At 41.9% G+C, this 15,409-nt stretch overlaps 1 protein-coding gene across 1 annotated transcript in view; it reads left to right on the forward strand.

Annotated features, from left to right (window-relative positions):
- Positions 1–15,409, forward strand: part of LOC129856927 (leucine zipper putative tumor suppressor 2 homolog) — a 40,893-nt gene that overhangs the window by 9,689 nt on the left and 15,795 nt on the right. Inside the window, exon 2 of the mRNA XM_055924708.1 lies at positions 11,005–11,125. The gene's annotated coding sequence lies outside the window, so the exon portion shown is untranslated. The remainder of the gene's footprint in view (positions 1–11,004; positions 11,126–15,409) is intronic.

Consider the following 15,409-nt stretch of genomic DNA (forward strand, 5'->3'; position numbering starts at 1 on the left):
ATGCATTTAATGTTTAAAAAATAATAGAAACCTGGAAAAATGACACATTTAAAAAAATTATCAAACGTAAACCGAACTGACCTCAAAGCACTAATCGCTCAGCACTACTCATTGATCTTGCCTGATTAGCCTCCTGCTGAAATAGAAAGACAGATATAAATCTAACCTCTAAACCTAAAATAGCATTTTTCCTCATGGACCAGCAAAATGTCCCCACTTGTCTGAATCTCCATTGTTTTACTACCCTTGTGAGGTCTGGTGCCCACAAGGATAGTTAAACCAAAACAAACATGCGCGCGTACACACCTGACCAGTGTCTGTTTTTCATTGTAAGTGACCCTTTGATAAGCAGAACTTAATAGCAGTTGTCCTATAGGAAGAAGCTGTTTAAGAGATTAGGTTTGATGGGTGAATTGAAGCAAATTGTGTTGTAGGCAGAGGGTGATGCACAGGGCCTGTCGGAGCAGAGGGCTGCATGGGGCGCAGACGTGTCCTACCGAAGGGAACTGGGTCTGAAGTAATTAGTTTGGAGAGGCGGTCTGCCTACACTGCTGACACACACACACACAGAGAGTTTCAGTAGCCCACTGTGCCAGGGTGGGGTGGAAACAGTCTGCTTGAGTTGTTGACTACCACCCTGTATTCTTCTAATTTCTGTGTTCTTTTCACTTCACCAAGGAAGGAAGTCCTACACTCCACATGATCCTTGATGCATAATGTGTAGTGTTCTCATATCCCATTTATGGCCAATGAAACAGACATCCTAGTTATTCAAGTACATTAAAATGAGCATGTGCTACGACTATGGGAGTATCTATGCAATTCGAAACACAGTCCTTGTGTCTAATGATATTCCCTCCCTCCTCGCCAGCCACTTTAATGTACTTTGGAATTGAATGGATTTTCCTCTTTCCTCTGTGTTCTCAGGACAGGGGGAATTACTGAGGTTTTGGCTGTAATGATCCTCAATGAGGAAGGATCTCATAGAAAAATAAACTAAGATTGGGACATCTTGGTGCAGAATGCTTTTCTTCTCATGCAGACATCCCTCTTTTCCGTCGTATAGGATAAGCATGCCAGTGTTCTCCTGGGCATGTGCCCGAATAATCTGTGTGCCATTCCTTCCATAAACAAATGCTCTCCATTGGACAGAATGACTAATGTACAGATGTAGGATCTTAATTTGAGCAAAATATTCCTGCAGCAACAGGATTTGAACATTTAGTCCATAATGTTACTTGATCTGTGGTTAGGCTATTATCTGGTCAAAATGAGGCTACATGAAATGTGGAATACTGTCAATATAACTGTTAGTGTAGGTTTTCAGTGAATTTATGTAAATCACAAAGTTCATCTGCATAAACATTTTCAGCAACAAAAGATGAATCAAATTAAGATTCTACATCTGTACACATTCTTACAGTTCAGACTTGCTCACACAACCTTGACAGGGGCACCTAGTTTGAACTGTTTGTATTGGAGCTGGTAGAAATTACCCCTAACTGCTAGTCCAGGCTCAGATTTGGAAAATCCTACTAATGGTTAAGGTTAGAATTTTGGATGAAGTAACTTGATCCTAGCTTGGTGGTTAGCAAAAACCTCTACTACGAGTGTTTACATTACAATCATGTACCAACTGTTGTTTCATCACTTCCTTATTCCCCCTCTGTGGCCTGCGGTAAGGGTGTGGTCCCATCACTGCTTGTCTGAAGCCATTAGCCTGATCCCAGATCTGTTTGTGCTGTATAGCCAACAAACTCCTTGGCATACGGCTGTACAATAACAAACCCTTGTGGTGCGTGTGACGGCAGTGATTGGACTCGGAGGAAGTGGTGGCCACCGCCTCTTATCCTGTTGTAGAATGTAGATCTCCACTATGTGGAGAACCCTGGCCAAGACAACCCCCACCCCATAATTACTTCTCTTCCTGTGCTACATCAAACTTAATTGAAAGAAAATAGCATTTAAACATCTGAAGATGCATAACAGTCAAATAGACATATAAAAAAACATATTTTTTTTCAACAGGTCATTATTAGCCCACTTTGTCTCTCTAGACTTAAGGGTGTTTAGAATGATGGCCATGATCTAAAAATGATTTGTAGCCTATGTAAAGTGTGGAACGCAGTACACGGGGAACTGGGATACAAGGTATAATCTGACTCTGAAGGCTCTTTTTGTTTTGGTCAAATTTGGACGATAGATTGCTGGCTGTCCTGCCTGCAGATTATAGGGTTTAATCTGTCCTCACTTTTTCTCTCCGTTCCTCTAAACCCCAAGCGGTCAATCAACGCAGTCTGTTTTTAGAAGATCTTAACATCTGCTTTTTGGAGGGCTCTTTCTTGTCACGCGTACCCACACACACACACACAATCTTGGTAATTGATGGTTTGCCAAAAATATGTTCATCCAATATTTTATTGGACTTTTGACCTAGAATGGAATGATTACATGCACTACATGACCAAAAGTGTGTGGCCACCTGCTCGTCGAACATCTCATTCCAAAATCATGGGTATTAATATGGAGTTGGTCCCCCCTTTTTGCTAAAACAGCCTTCACTCTTCTGGGAAGGCTTTCCACTAGATGTTGGAACATTGCTGCGAGGACTTGCTTCCATTCAGCCATGAGCATTATTGAGGTTGGGCACTGATGTTGGGCAATTAGGCCTGGCTCACAGTCGGCGTTCCAATTTATCCCAAAGATGTTTGATGGGGTTGAGGTCAGGTCTTGGCTGTCTGCTTAGGGTTGTGGTCATGTTGGAAGGAGAACCTTTGCCCCAGTCTGAGGTCCTGAGTGCTCTGGAGCAGGTTTATATCAAGGATCTCTCTGTACTTTGCTCTGTTCATCTTTGCTTCGATCCTGACTAGTCTCCAAGTTCCTGCCACTGAAAAACATCCCCACAGCACGTTGCTGCCACCAACATGCTTCACTGTAGGGATGGTGCCAGGTTTCCTCCAGATGTGACGCTTGGCACAGGCCAAAGAGTTCAATCTTGGTTTTATCAGACCAGATAATCTTGTTTCTCATGACCTGAAAGTCCTTAGGTGCCTTTTGGCAAACTCCAAGCGGGCTGTCATGTGGCTTTTACTGAGGAGTGGCTTCCTTCTGGCCACTCTACCATAGAGGCCTGATTGGTGGAGTGCTACAGAGTTGGTTGTCCTTCTGGAAGGTTCTCCCATCTCCACAGAGGAACTCTAGAGCTCTGCCAGAGTGACCATCAGGTTTTTGGTCACCTCCCTGACCGATGCCCTTCTCCCCCGATTGCTCAGTTTGGCCGGGCGGCCAGCTCTAGGAAGTCTTAGTGGTTACAAACATTTTCCATTTAAGAATGACGGAGGCCACTGTGTTCTTGGGGACCTTCAATGCTGCAGACATTTTTTTGGTACCCTTCCCCAGATCTGTGCCTTGACACAATCCTGTCTCGGAGCTCTACAGACAATTCCTTCGACCTTATGGCTTGGTTTTTGCTCTGACACGCATTGTCAATTGTGGGACCTTATTTAGACAGGTGTGTGCCTTTCCAAATCATGTTCAATCAATTGAATTTACCACAGGTGGCCTCCAATCAAATTGTAGAAACATCTCAAAGATGATCAATGGAACAGGATGCACCTGAGCTCTATTTCTAGGCTCATATCAAAGAGTCTGAATACTTACAGTACCAGTCAAAAGTTTGGATACACCTACTCATTCCAGGGTTTTTCTTTATTTGTACTATTTTCTACATTGTAGAATAATAGTGAGGAGATCAAAACTAGTAAAAAAGTGTTAAACCAATCAAAATATATTTTATATTTGAGATTCTTCAAAGTAGCCGCACTTTGCCTTGACAGCTTTGCACACTCTTGGCATTCTCTCAACTAGCTTCATGAGGTAGTCACCTGGAATGTATTTCAATTAACAGGTGTGCCTTGTTAATTTGTGGAATTTATTTTCTTCTTAATGCGTTTTAGCCAATCAGTTGTGTTATAACAAGGTAGCGGTGGTATACAGAAGACAGCCCTATTTGGTAAAAGACCAAGTCCATATTATGGCAATAACAGCTCAAATAAGCAGAGACAAACGTCAGTCTATTATTTTAAGACATCAATTCGGAAAATGTCAAGAACTTTCAAAGTTGCAGAGGATAAGTTCATTATAGTTACCAGCCTCAGATTGCAGCCCAAATAAATGCTTTACAGAGTTCAAATAACAGACACATCAACATCAACTGTTCAAAGGAGACTGCGTGAATCAGGCCTTCATGGTCAAATTGTTTCAAAGAAACCACTAGTAAAGGACACCAATAATAAGAAGAGACTTGCTTGGGTCAAAAAACAGGAGCAATGGACATTGGACAGATTTCCACTGGTCTTTTGGTCTGATGAGTCCAAATTTGAGATTTTTGGTTCCAACCGCTGTGTCTTTGTGTGACGCAGAGTAGGTGAACGGATGATCTCCGCATGTGTGGTTCCCACCGTGAAGCATGGAGGAGGAGGTGTGATGGTGCTTTGCTGGTGACACTGTCTGTAATTTATTTAGAATTCAATGCACACTTAACCAGCATGGCTACCACAGCATTCTGCTGCAATATGCCATCCCATCTGGTTTGTTCTTAGTGGGACTATCATTTGTTTTTCAACAGGACAATGGCCCAAAGAGATTATTTTGTTGAAACAAAGCTACTTATTCACACTAAAGGTGCAATTGGGTACCATATTATTCATGACTTTGCAAAACAGAGTATTAACCAAATACTTCCCCTTTTTAGGTTTATAAGGCCTTGCAACACCCTTAGTGTTTCACGAAATCAATCAATACAGTTTACGTATCCAAGTGCATCCTTGAATATGAACCTGTGAACCTCTCCCTTCAATAAGATATTTTAACAGATTGGAGATAGTGAGAGCGATCTCCAGCTATCCTCCATCCTACACTCCTGACAGATCTGGGATTCGAACTGGTAACCCTCTGTTTACTAGCCCACCTCTTTAACCTCAACGCTACCTGCCACCCCAAGGTAGCCTGCAATAAAGGTCTGTCGGTGGTAATGGCTCACTGAACAGGTCATTGAGAGGTTAGTGTTATCGATGGCTGTCTGTGAGGGTGCCTGTTCAGCAGATTAATAATGTAATGAAATGGTAAACAGAGGGTTCGCAGTCTCTTTTCGCTCTCTCTCTCTCTGCATGGAGTTTAATCCCCCTCTATCTGGCAGCTGGTGGGGAAATAACGTGGCTTACTGCTTCCAATCGATTCAGAGTAGGAGTTGAGAGAGGGCTAGCACAGCTAAGCACCTGTTAATGGTCCGTGTGGGCCAACTATCAACCTCCAGGAGTTACTATTATGTTGTCATATCATCCAATATGTCTTGTAGCACCTCCCTCCCACACACTGTGTATCCAATGTGGTGTTATCCAACACTGGCATTATATTGCCACAGTGTGATATTTCTGAAGCCAGTTTATCGTCATGTGGCTTGAACTGCATTACATGTGGGAAGCCACAGTTTTCTTAACACTTCCATCTGTTACCAACATATTTACTCTGCCTGGCTTAAGGAAAAAGTCAATAAATAAGCCGAAGAACAAATTGCAATATTCCTCCACTTGTAATAGAAGAATCGAGGTGTCACGTCTTGTATGTAGGTGGCAGGGAAGTCAAGCGCAGGAGAATTAACCTTGGTATAAATGGAGTATTTTAATAACTTAAAACAAACTCCAAAACCAAAGTCCATAATGAAATAAATGTGGGTACGAGAACCCGTCGCACACCAATCCATAAAACATGAACATAACAATAAACAATCTCTGACAAGGACATGAGGGGAAACAGAGGGTTAAATACACAACAATTAATGAATGGGATTGGAACCAGGTGCGTAAGAAGACCAGACAAAACCAATGGAAAATGAAACATAGATCAATGATGGCTCGAAGACCGCTGACGTCGATCGCCTAGCACCGCCCGAACAAGGGGAGGCGTCGACTTCGGCAGAAGTCGTGACACGAGGGCTTAGCGAACATCTCTGATCTTGCAAATATCCAGGATATACACTGTACACTGAGTGTACAAAACATTACGAACATCTGACATAGACTGACCAGGTGAATCCAAGTGACAGCTATGATCCCTTATTGATTTCACTTGTTAAATCCACTTCAATTGTTTTAGATGGAGAGGAGACAGCTTAAAGATTTTTAAGCCTTGAGACAATTGAGGGCAAGACAAAAGATTTATGTGCCTGTGAACGGGGGGCTGGGCATGTTGATATCCTAACATTCCTCCAACGTTATGCCCTATAATGAACTAGGGATGGATACTGTAAATTGATTAATAGAATATCCGAACGGACTTTAGTATTTGATTACTTGAGTGAGTGTTCATTTTTCACACCTATTTTAACAATGAAAAAGCTTTGTCTAAATTACATTTAAATGATCCTTGTGACATTGTTACGTTAGGTTCTGAACAAACAGAGTAAAATCTCAAATGGACAACTAGAAAAAGCTTAAACCCAGTTTATTTTCCTGACTGGGTGCCTCAGCTGCAAGCACATTTTGCACACAAACAAACAGGCATTTATGTCAAGATGAGATTAGAGGTGTAACTCAGAACTGCTATCTGTTGCCCAATACTGCCTAACAACACATCTGCCACGCTGATCCTCAACACGGGCCCCTCAGGGGTGCGTGCTCAGTCCCCTCCTGTACTCCCTGTTCACTCATGACTGCACGACTCCAACCCCATCATTAAGTTTGGCGATGACACAACAGTGATCACCGAAAATGACGAGACAGCCTATAGGTAGCAGGTCAGAGACCTGTCCGTGTGATGCCAGGACAAAAACCTCTCCCTCAATGTGATCAAGACAAGGGAGATGATTGTTGACTACAGGAAAAAGAGGACCGAGCAGGCACCCATTCTCATCAACAGGGCTGCATTGGAGCAGGTTGAGAGATTCAAGTTCCTTGGTGTCCACATAAACAACAAACTAACATGGTCCAAGCACACCAAGACAGTCATGAAGAGGGCACGACAAAACCTATTCCCCCTCAGGAGACTGAAAAGATTTGGCATGGGTTCTCAGATCCTCAAAAGCTTCTACAGCTGCACCATCGAGAGCATCCTGACTTGTTGCATCACTGCCTGGTATCACCAGCCACCCTAGTCATAGACTATACTCTCTGCTACCGCTCGGTACCGGAGCGCCATATCTAGGTCCAAGAAGCTTCTAAACAGCTTCTATCCCCAAGCCATTAGACTCCTGCACTCCTAATCAAAGGGCTACCCAGACTATTTGCATTGCCCCCCCCCCCCCCCCCCCCCACCTCCTCTTCTACACCGCTGCTACTCTCGGTTGTTATCATCTATGCAGTCACTTTAATAACTCTACCTGCATGCACACTGGCAAGAAAAAGTATGAACCCTTTCTGCATAAATTTGACCTTATCTTCTTCTAAGTCACCAACAATAGACAACCACAGTGTGCTTAAACTAATAACACACATTGTATTTTTCTTGTCTTTATTGAAGCATCAATTTAACATTCACAGTGTAGGTTAGAAAAGGTATGTGAACCTCTAGGCTAATGACTTCTCCAAGCTAATTGGAGTCAGAAATCAGAACCTGGAGTCAAATCAATGAGATGAGATTGGAGCTGTTGGTTAGAGCTGTCTTGCCCTGTAAAAAAACTCACATTTTATTTTGCTATTCACAAGAAGCATTGCCTAATGTGAAGCATGCCTGGAACAAAAGAGATCTCAGAAGACCTAAGATTAAGAATTGTTGACTTGCATAAAGGTGGAAAGAGTTACAAAAGTATCTCTAAAAGCCATGATGTTTATCAGTCTACGGTAAGACAAATGGTCTATAAGTGTAGAAAGTTCAGCACTGTTGCTACTCTCCCTAGGAGTGGCCGTCCTGCAAAGATGACTGCAAGCGCACAGCGCAGAATGCTCAATGAGGTTAAGAAGAATCCTAGAGTGTCAGCTAAAGACGTACAGAAATCTCTGGAAGATGCTAACATCTTTGTTTACAAGTCTACAATACGTAAAACACTAAACAAGAATGGTGTTCATGCAAGGACACCACGGAAGAAGCCGCTGCTGTCCCCAAAAAACATTTCTGCACGTCTGAAGTTCGCAAAAGAGCACCTGGATGTTCCACAGCGCTACTGGCAAAATATTCTGTGGACAGATTAAACTAAAGTTGTGTTTGGAAAGAACACACAACACGATGTGTGGTGAAAAAAAGGCACAGCACACTAACATCAAAACCTCATCCCAACTGTAAATTATGGTGGATGGAGCATCATGCTTTGGGGCTGCTTTGCTGCCTCGGGGCCTGTACAGCTTGCTATCATCGACAGAAAAATGAATTCCCAAGTTTAGCCTTACATTCTCCTGCAAAATGTCTAACTGTCCGCAAATTAAAGCGCAACAGAAGTTAGGTTATGCAACAGGACAACAACCCATTAGACCGATGTAAATCAACAACAGAATGGCTTGAACAGAAGAAAATAGGCCTTCTGGAGTGGCCCAGTCATTCCTGACCTCAACCCGATTGTGATGCTGTGGCATTACCTCGAGCGGTTCATACCAGACATCCCAAGAATATTGTGGAACTGAAACCGTTTTGTAAAGAAGAATGGTCCAAAATTCCTCCTAACTGAGGTTATTGCTGCCAAAGCAGGGTCAACCTGTTAATAAATTCAAGGGTTCACATACTTTTCCAACCTGCACTGTGAATGTTTACACGGTGTAATCAATACAAATATGAGAAATAATAATAGTTTATTAGTTTAAGCAGATTGTGTTTGTCTATTTTTGTGACTTAGATGAAGATCCAATTTTTTTGTTTGTTGCAGAAATCCAGGTAATTCTAAAGGTTTCACATACTTTTTCTTCCCACTGTACATGCAGGTAGAGTTATGAAAGTGACTGCATAGATAAGAGAGTAGCAGCGGTGTAAAAGAGGGGGCAACTAACCAGTGCCCCCGCACATTGACTCTGTACCGGCACCCCCCTGTATATAGTCTCGCTATTGTTATTTTACTGCTGCTATTTAATTACTTGTTACTTTTATTTATTTTTTGTATATTTTAAAACTACATTGTTGGTTAGGGGCTCGTAAGTAAGCATTTCACTGTAAGGTCTACTATACCTGTTGAATTCGGCGCATGTGACTTATAAAATTTGATTTGAAATGTTGCGTTGTTGTCTTCAGTCGGGCAGTTCCTGGTTATCTGGTGACTTCTCCATGATGTTTATCAGTGACCTCCTGTTCACCTTACTCAACAGACCTGGGTCATAAACTCTGTTCCCCTTTTCTCTCACAGTAACTTTCCACACACCAAGTTCCTCTTTTACCCTTCCTTGACCCCTAACATATACATTCCTTATACATGTAAAGTTGAACATGAATAAGTATATTTCAAGCTAGAATCCAACAGTTACCTACAAGGATATACCGTGACGTTTGAAATTCTTAATTGAATAAAACAGCAAACCTTTGAATGTAGTTTTTATAACGGTGTGTTGAGCTACTGCTGGGCATTTAGCCCTCCAGTCTGTTCTGACATCGGTATGCTATTTTCCCCTCTTAAAATAGCAATTACAGGCGCGCACCTAATGGTGTTTCCACAATACCTGACACAGTTCAATGGAAAACACTCACCAGAAAACCTTTTTGATTCAGAATCTGTTCTATAATGGTGAAAAATAGGACTTCTCTTTCACTGTAGCTGTAAGCCAAAATTACCTGAAAAAAAACATGTCCGCTGTTTACCTCTGCCATTTGCATCATTTTGATTAGTCAAGAGTGTTTTTTACAATATTCTTTGGGGTATATCTGTAAAAAGTTATGATTATTCTAAAAGTAAAATCATTTCAAATACCCTCCCTATTATGAACCTGGCCCAGATAGTCAGCCAGAGCAGTTTGTCCCACGTTGCCGCATAAAGAAATTAAGGAATGAAGGATGCATTATCAAAGTATTGGAACCGGGCCACAGTCCAAGAGGCTGCTGGGAGGAATCCGCTTCACGAGCAGGCTGCCATGGCAACCAGAGGGCTTTATTTCCCATTGGAAGCTCTGTTTGCCGGACTGTCTTGAGTTTCACCCATACTCTGGCACTCCGAGGAAGACAAAAGAGTTGGGGACAGAGGTGCTTTAGAGATGACTAATGAACATAGTGGAGAGGTCAAAGTTGAAGTATTACTCAGTCGTAAATAAGGGCAAACGTAAGAAGTGTTCTCTTAAGTTGGCATGGAATTCCCCTCTGCGTTCCTCCTTTATGGGAAAGGGGATACCTAGTCAGTTGCACAACTGAATGCATTCAGAAATGTGTCTTCTGCACTTCTCCCTGAATCAGGGTAGGCAGCAAAACGTAACCACATGTTACATATGGATTTGCAATAGTATACACATCAAAAGTCCCAATGCAAAGTTACACCTCACTTCGCCATCTTTCAGGTCATTACATAAGACAGATCAGAATGCTGTAGTCGTGTCGTAAAAGGTTTTTCAGGGGGGTGATGTAATATTGGGGCCCCGGCAAGCCAGCCTATTCCCTATAATGTAAACTCTAACTTCAAAATGTATAACTTCAAAATAAACATTGTTTGCACTCATGACAACAGGTTTCAATAAAATGTTCAGCCAACTTACAAGCAAATACTTTGAGAAGATAACCGGAAATGCGATAATAAATATGTAGTAACCCAAAAACATAACTGTGTTTGTACTTCTAGGTAACCAGATTGTGACTACAACTCCGTTACTAAGTCTTTGACCACACTGTGTTACATTGGTGAGGAAAAACTCGTGCTTCCTACCCTTCAAGTATTAACATGATGACTCGGATTTTCCTTGGAAAGGCTACTTCCACCTTACATGCTAGTGTAGTATACACACTCAGTTGTGACCCTTCAGATCTTCCAGCTCTGCGTTGGTACTGTAGCAGTTGTAGCTAAGGTCCTGTGTTTTGCTAACTTCAAATGTTTCTTTCTGGTTGCTTCTGTAGTCTAGGAGCAGCGAGGGGGTAGAGCCCCAACAGCGACAGTGAGTCCCTGGGATGCACAGCCGACCCGTTCCCCCTAATTCTCTCAGGCCCCCAGAAGCTGAAGACCGGCTGCCATTGAGAGGTGAGCGAGCTCAAGAACCCAATGTGCATCTGATTATACTGTCAATTTACCATTCCATTACTCAGCTGGTTCTCCTAGAAAGCGATGGCTTTCTGGCTTTCACGCATCTTCATTTTGTCCTCTACCTTGAAGTTAGACTCTGGAAACATTCTCAAATTACTACTGAGATTGACTCTCTGTGGCAATGTTACTTTAGAGCTCGCAGCTGCTTTGAATTGTCTTTATACTTTCATAACAGAAACAGTTTGGAACCATTCTGTTTCTAAGGGTGCTCTCGGATAGAAGTGTTATAGAAGACACAGCAGCGTTGGGGCTATTGCAGACCTATGTATATCATACTAAGACAATTTAAGGGTGTTTATATGTTCTTATGATATTTTGTAGAATGCATTATGCCTGTGGGCTTTCAGTAAAGTGTTACCAAGTCAATTTTGAAGTCGAGCAATTGTATCCTTGTACATGACCTAATTCCAGCTGTTTGAAGTAAGCATTAAGTCACTTAACTACCCTGTAACTGCTGTAACTCTTAAGATCGAGGCGTAACCCCTAATCTCTTTGGCACACAATACTGTAAGTCTGAGTGTGTGTGAGTAACTAAGGCGTCTGCTAAGTGAATACTGTACAGATGTATTAGAGCTCTTACAAATAGTGATTTACAATTTTTTATATCCACAAAGGCAACTCCGGTTAATGCCAATAGCTTTTTCTCGTCAACTTCAGTGTAAAGCGATTTAAAGGAATTGCAAAGCGGTAAACATCTGGCTTGGTTTATTTGTTGGAGCATTTGGACTGATTGGTACAATACCAGCCATAGAATTCTATTTCTACGGTACTAGCCTTGGAATTCTAACTGAATCAAGTTTATTTTCACTAGTTTAGAATTTCGAGCCTAAGTGATTGGTGACAGAGGGATTTTTGGGAGGGGTTGGTTGAGAGGTTGTTTGAGGCAGTTTTGAGGCAAGTTTAGCTCTGGCTCCCCCTGGGAGTGATGTCCCCATGCAGCGATAGCAGACCAGACACTGATGGATTACCTAGCTTTCTGTTGGCCACAGACAGGAGCCCTTGTTATGAAAATATAATAGAGGAACAGCCAGATGGGTACACCGAGTTGGCAGGTCGCATTTGTCCTGGGTAATACCCACAGTCTGTACTGTCCTAAGTACAGACTGTGGAGGGGGGGGTTGAACAGTTTTTTTTATTTTATTTTTTTTGTAAGTTTTTTTTAAGGGGTAGATCAGATTTAATATTGCAGAATGTGACTTCTATCAATGTAATTGTCTGCATCGTTTCATTACCATCAACCGCTCCCATCTATCTCTGAAGACCATCCAGTTTTGATTTCTAGCTGCCATATATTATTCCGCTGTGTTTCACAAAAGTTCTGAACATTTCTATTCTCTTAGTTTCTACAGATTGTAAATTAAAGATTTTTTTTTTGCTAAGAGCAATAATATGATAATATTCGGTTGACTACGACTTTTCAAATCACCCAGCAGTGCCATCTGCAGAGTTGGCTCCAAGTAAATGTTTAAAGTTTTCAGCCATTGCTGAACCTATGACCTAAACAAGCTACATATGGGCAGTACCACAACAAGTGACCTAATGATTCTGTCACTTCGCAGCAAAATCTGCAGAACTATGATGGGTTGTATCCCATATATATAACATTCTATTGGTTGCAAGAATTTTGTATAAATATTTAAAGATTTGAGTCAGGTGTCGTTTTGTGTATGAGTTCCTTAACCATGTGCCATGGAATCAGTACATCGAAAATCTCCTCCCAACTAAGTCATGATGGAGGTGATTGTTTAACCTGTTGGATGAAATTACGCTGACACCATCTAAAGTATCATTTCCACCTCCAGAAATGAGCCAAATAACAATGGTAAAATGATTTGTTATTATTGTAACATATTGGACCATGCATATAGCTTTTGCATGGTTCATAGTATCAGGTATGCTATTAGCAACAATAAGCATAGTCACCTCTAGCCCAACTGACGCAGCATACTGGCTATACATAAATAGGTTGACGCATGGGGTTGCCAATCTGCATTTACCCTATTGAGCTAATCAGTCCTGCATCGGTTTGGATGCCCACAGTTGAGGCGGGTAGACTGAAAACATTCTGTCAACCCGTGGGTCGGTTCACGGTTCAGAGTAATTACATTGCGGATGGGGAAACATTTTAAATCAAGATAATACACTTTTTAAAAACCTAGGAGCTAGTTGTGTTGCATTGCGGCCAGGCAGACATAAGCCTACCAGCCACGCGCACATTGAGAGTGTGTGGAGACGGGAACTGGACCTAGGTTACATAAAACACCTTAAGTTAATTTCCCCCTCATCTTTTCCCTTAAAGTTTCCTTAACTTTAAGTCCGTTGCATAAAACATTTTAAGGTGAATTTCCCCCTTAAATTAAGTGTAAAAGTTAAGGGTGCCCATGAGGTCCCTTAACTGCTTCATTCAGTATAGATATCAATGTAAATAGCATTTGTGGAGGTGAATGTTGCTTTCATCTGCCCTGGTTACCAAAGGAAAACCTCAACCAGCTAGCTACTTAGTGCACCTTCCATTGTTTAACTATCTATGGCTACAAAGCTAGCTGGCTAGTTAACTATACTATATTCTGGGAATTCCCTCCCTATGGCACTCATAACTTGAATGCGCCTCAAGAAACATTTTTCTTGCATAGAACACACAACAACAAGTGAGGTCAGTACAGGTGCATCAAAGCTGGGACCGAGAGAATGGAAAACAGCTTCTATCTCAAGGCCATCAGACTGTTTAACAGCCATCACTAACACCGAGAGGCTGCTGCCTACAAAATCATTGGCCACTTTAATAAACGGATCACTAGTCACTTTAATAATGACACTTTAATAATGTTTACATACCTTGCATTACTCAACTCATATGTATATACTGTATTTTATACCATCTATTGCATCTTGCCTATGCCGCTCTCATTGCTCATCCATATATTTATATATTCTTATTCCATTCCTTTACTTAGATTTGTGTGTATTAGGTATCTGTTGTGGAATTGTTAGATATTACTGCACTGTCGGAACTAGAAGCACAAGCATTTCGATACACATGGTTAGCAGATGTTATTGAGAGTGTATGTGACCAATACAATTTGATTTGATTTGGACTAGGTAAATAGATACAATTATTCTACTATGGGGTTGTCTGATTTTTCCAATAGGGTCTTGCTCCAGCAGAAACCTTCTCATGCAATAACGCTGTGAGACACAATGTCAATTGGTGCCAGAGAGGTTGGTGAGCGACTGGGCCCATGATTAATTGTCACCCGGTCTGGACACTCACGAGGGGATTCTTGTTATCCAGTCTCCTGCAGACAACTTTAGAGCTCTTATAGTACTGGATTGGAACAATACCAGGGGTCACCTTGCTTTACACCCCTCTCTCAGCCTCACTTTGGTTTCCCTCAAGGTGAGTGAAGAGCTCTACCTATTCAACACCTCACTGTATGAAGGACACAAGCAGAACACTGAGCAGTGTGTGACCCACTTGTAGGACTTTTGAGAGAGAGATGTATGTGCTGTAGCCTACTTCTCTAGCTACCCTACTTTAGTCTACTCTGTCAGACAGCTTAACATTGATTGAAACAGTTTTTCATTGATTATGGCCAGATGGAGGATTTGCAGGTCAGGGTTGAGGCTGAATGGTGTCTGCCTGGAGGAGTATAATATAACTTCTCTGGAAACAGACAGGCTGAAAACAGGGACTGTCAGTAGGTGTTTGGATCTCACTGTCTGTCGAGGCTTCATTAAGAAACTGTAACACACTCAGTGACTGACTGAAGTGGGACCCTGCTATGAACTGTAAAGGGTTATGTTGCTTGTCTGTAGCACGTTCCCCTCCCCTGGCAATGAGGCTCTTTATCTACGTCCCCAGAGTCAGATGAACTCGTGGGTACAATTGTTATGTCTCTGTGTCCAGTATGAAGGTAGTTTCATGAGCCAATGCTAACTAGCGTTAGCACAATGACTGGATGCCTATGGGTATCTGCTAGAGTGCTAGCAGATACCATAGACTTCCAGTCATTATGCTAACATTAGTTAGCAATTGCAGTAGTTAGCAACTTCGTTCAAACTGCACGTAGGGTCATAAAAATGGTATCAACCAGTTCATCTGACTCTGGGGAAGTAGATAAAGGGCCTCTTTGCCAAAATCCCGAATAATCTTTAATAAAAAGGAAATGTATTTATCTTATGAGTTGAACAGACCTTATGTCTTTCACACATGCATTCATG

This window comes from Salvelinus fontinalis, chromosome 1 (assembly GCF_029448725.1).
Source record: "Salvelinus fontinalis isolate EN_2023a chromosome 1, ASM2944872v1, whole genome shotgun sequence".
Classification (NCBI taxonomy): Eukaryota; Metazoa; Chordata; class Actinopteri; order Salmoniformes; family Salmonidae; genus Salvelinus; species Salvelinus fontinalis.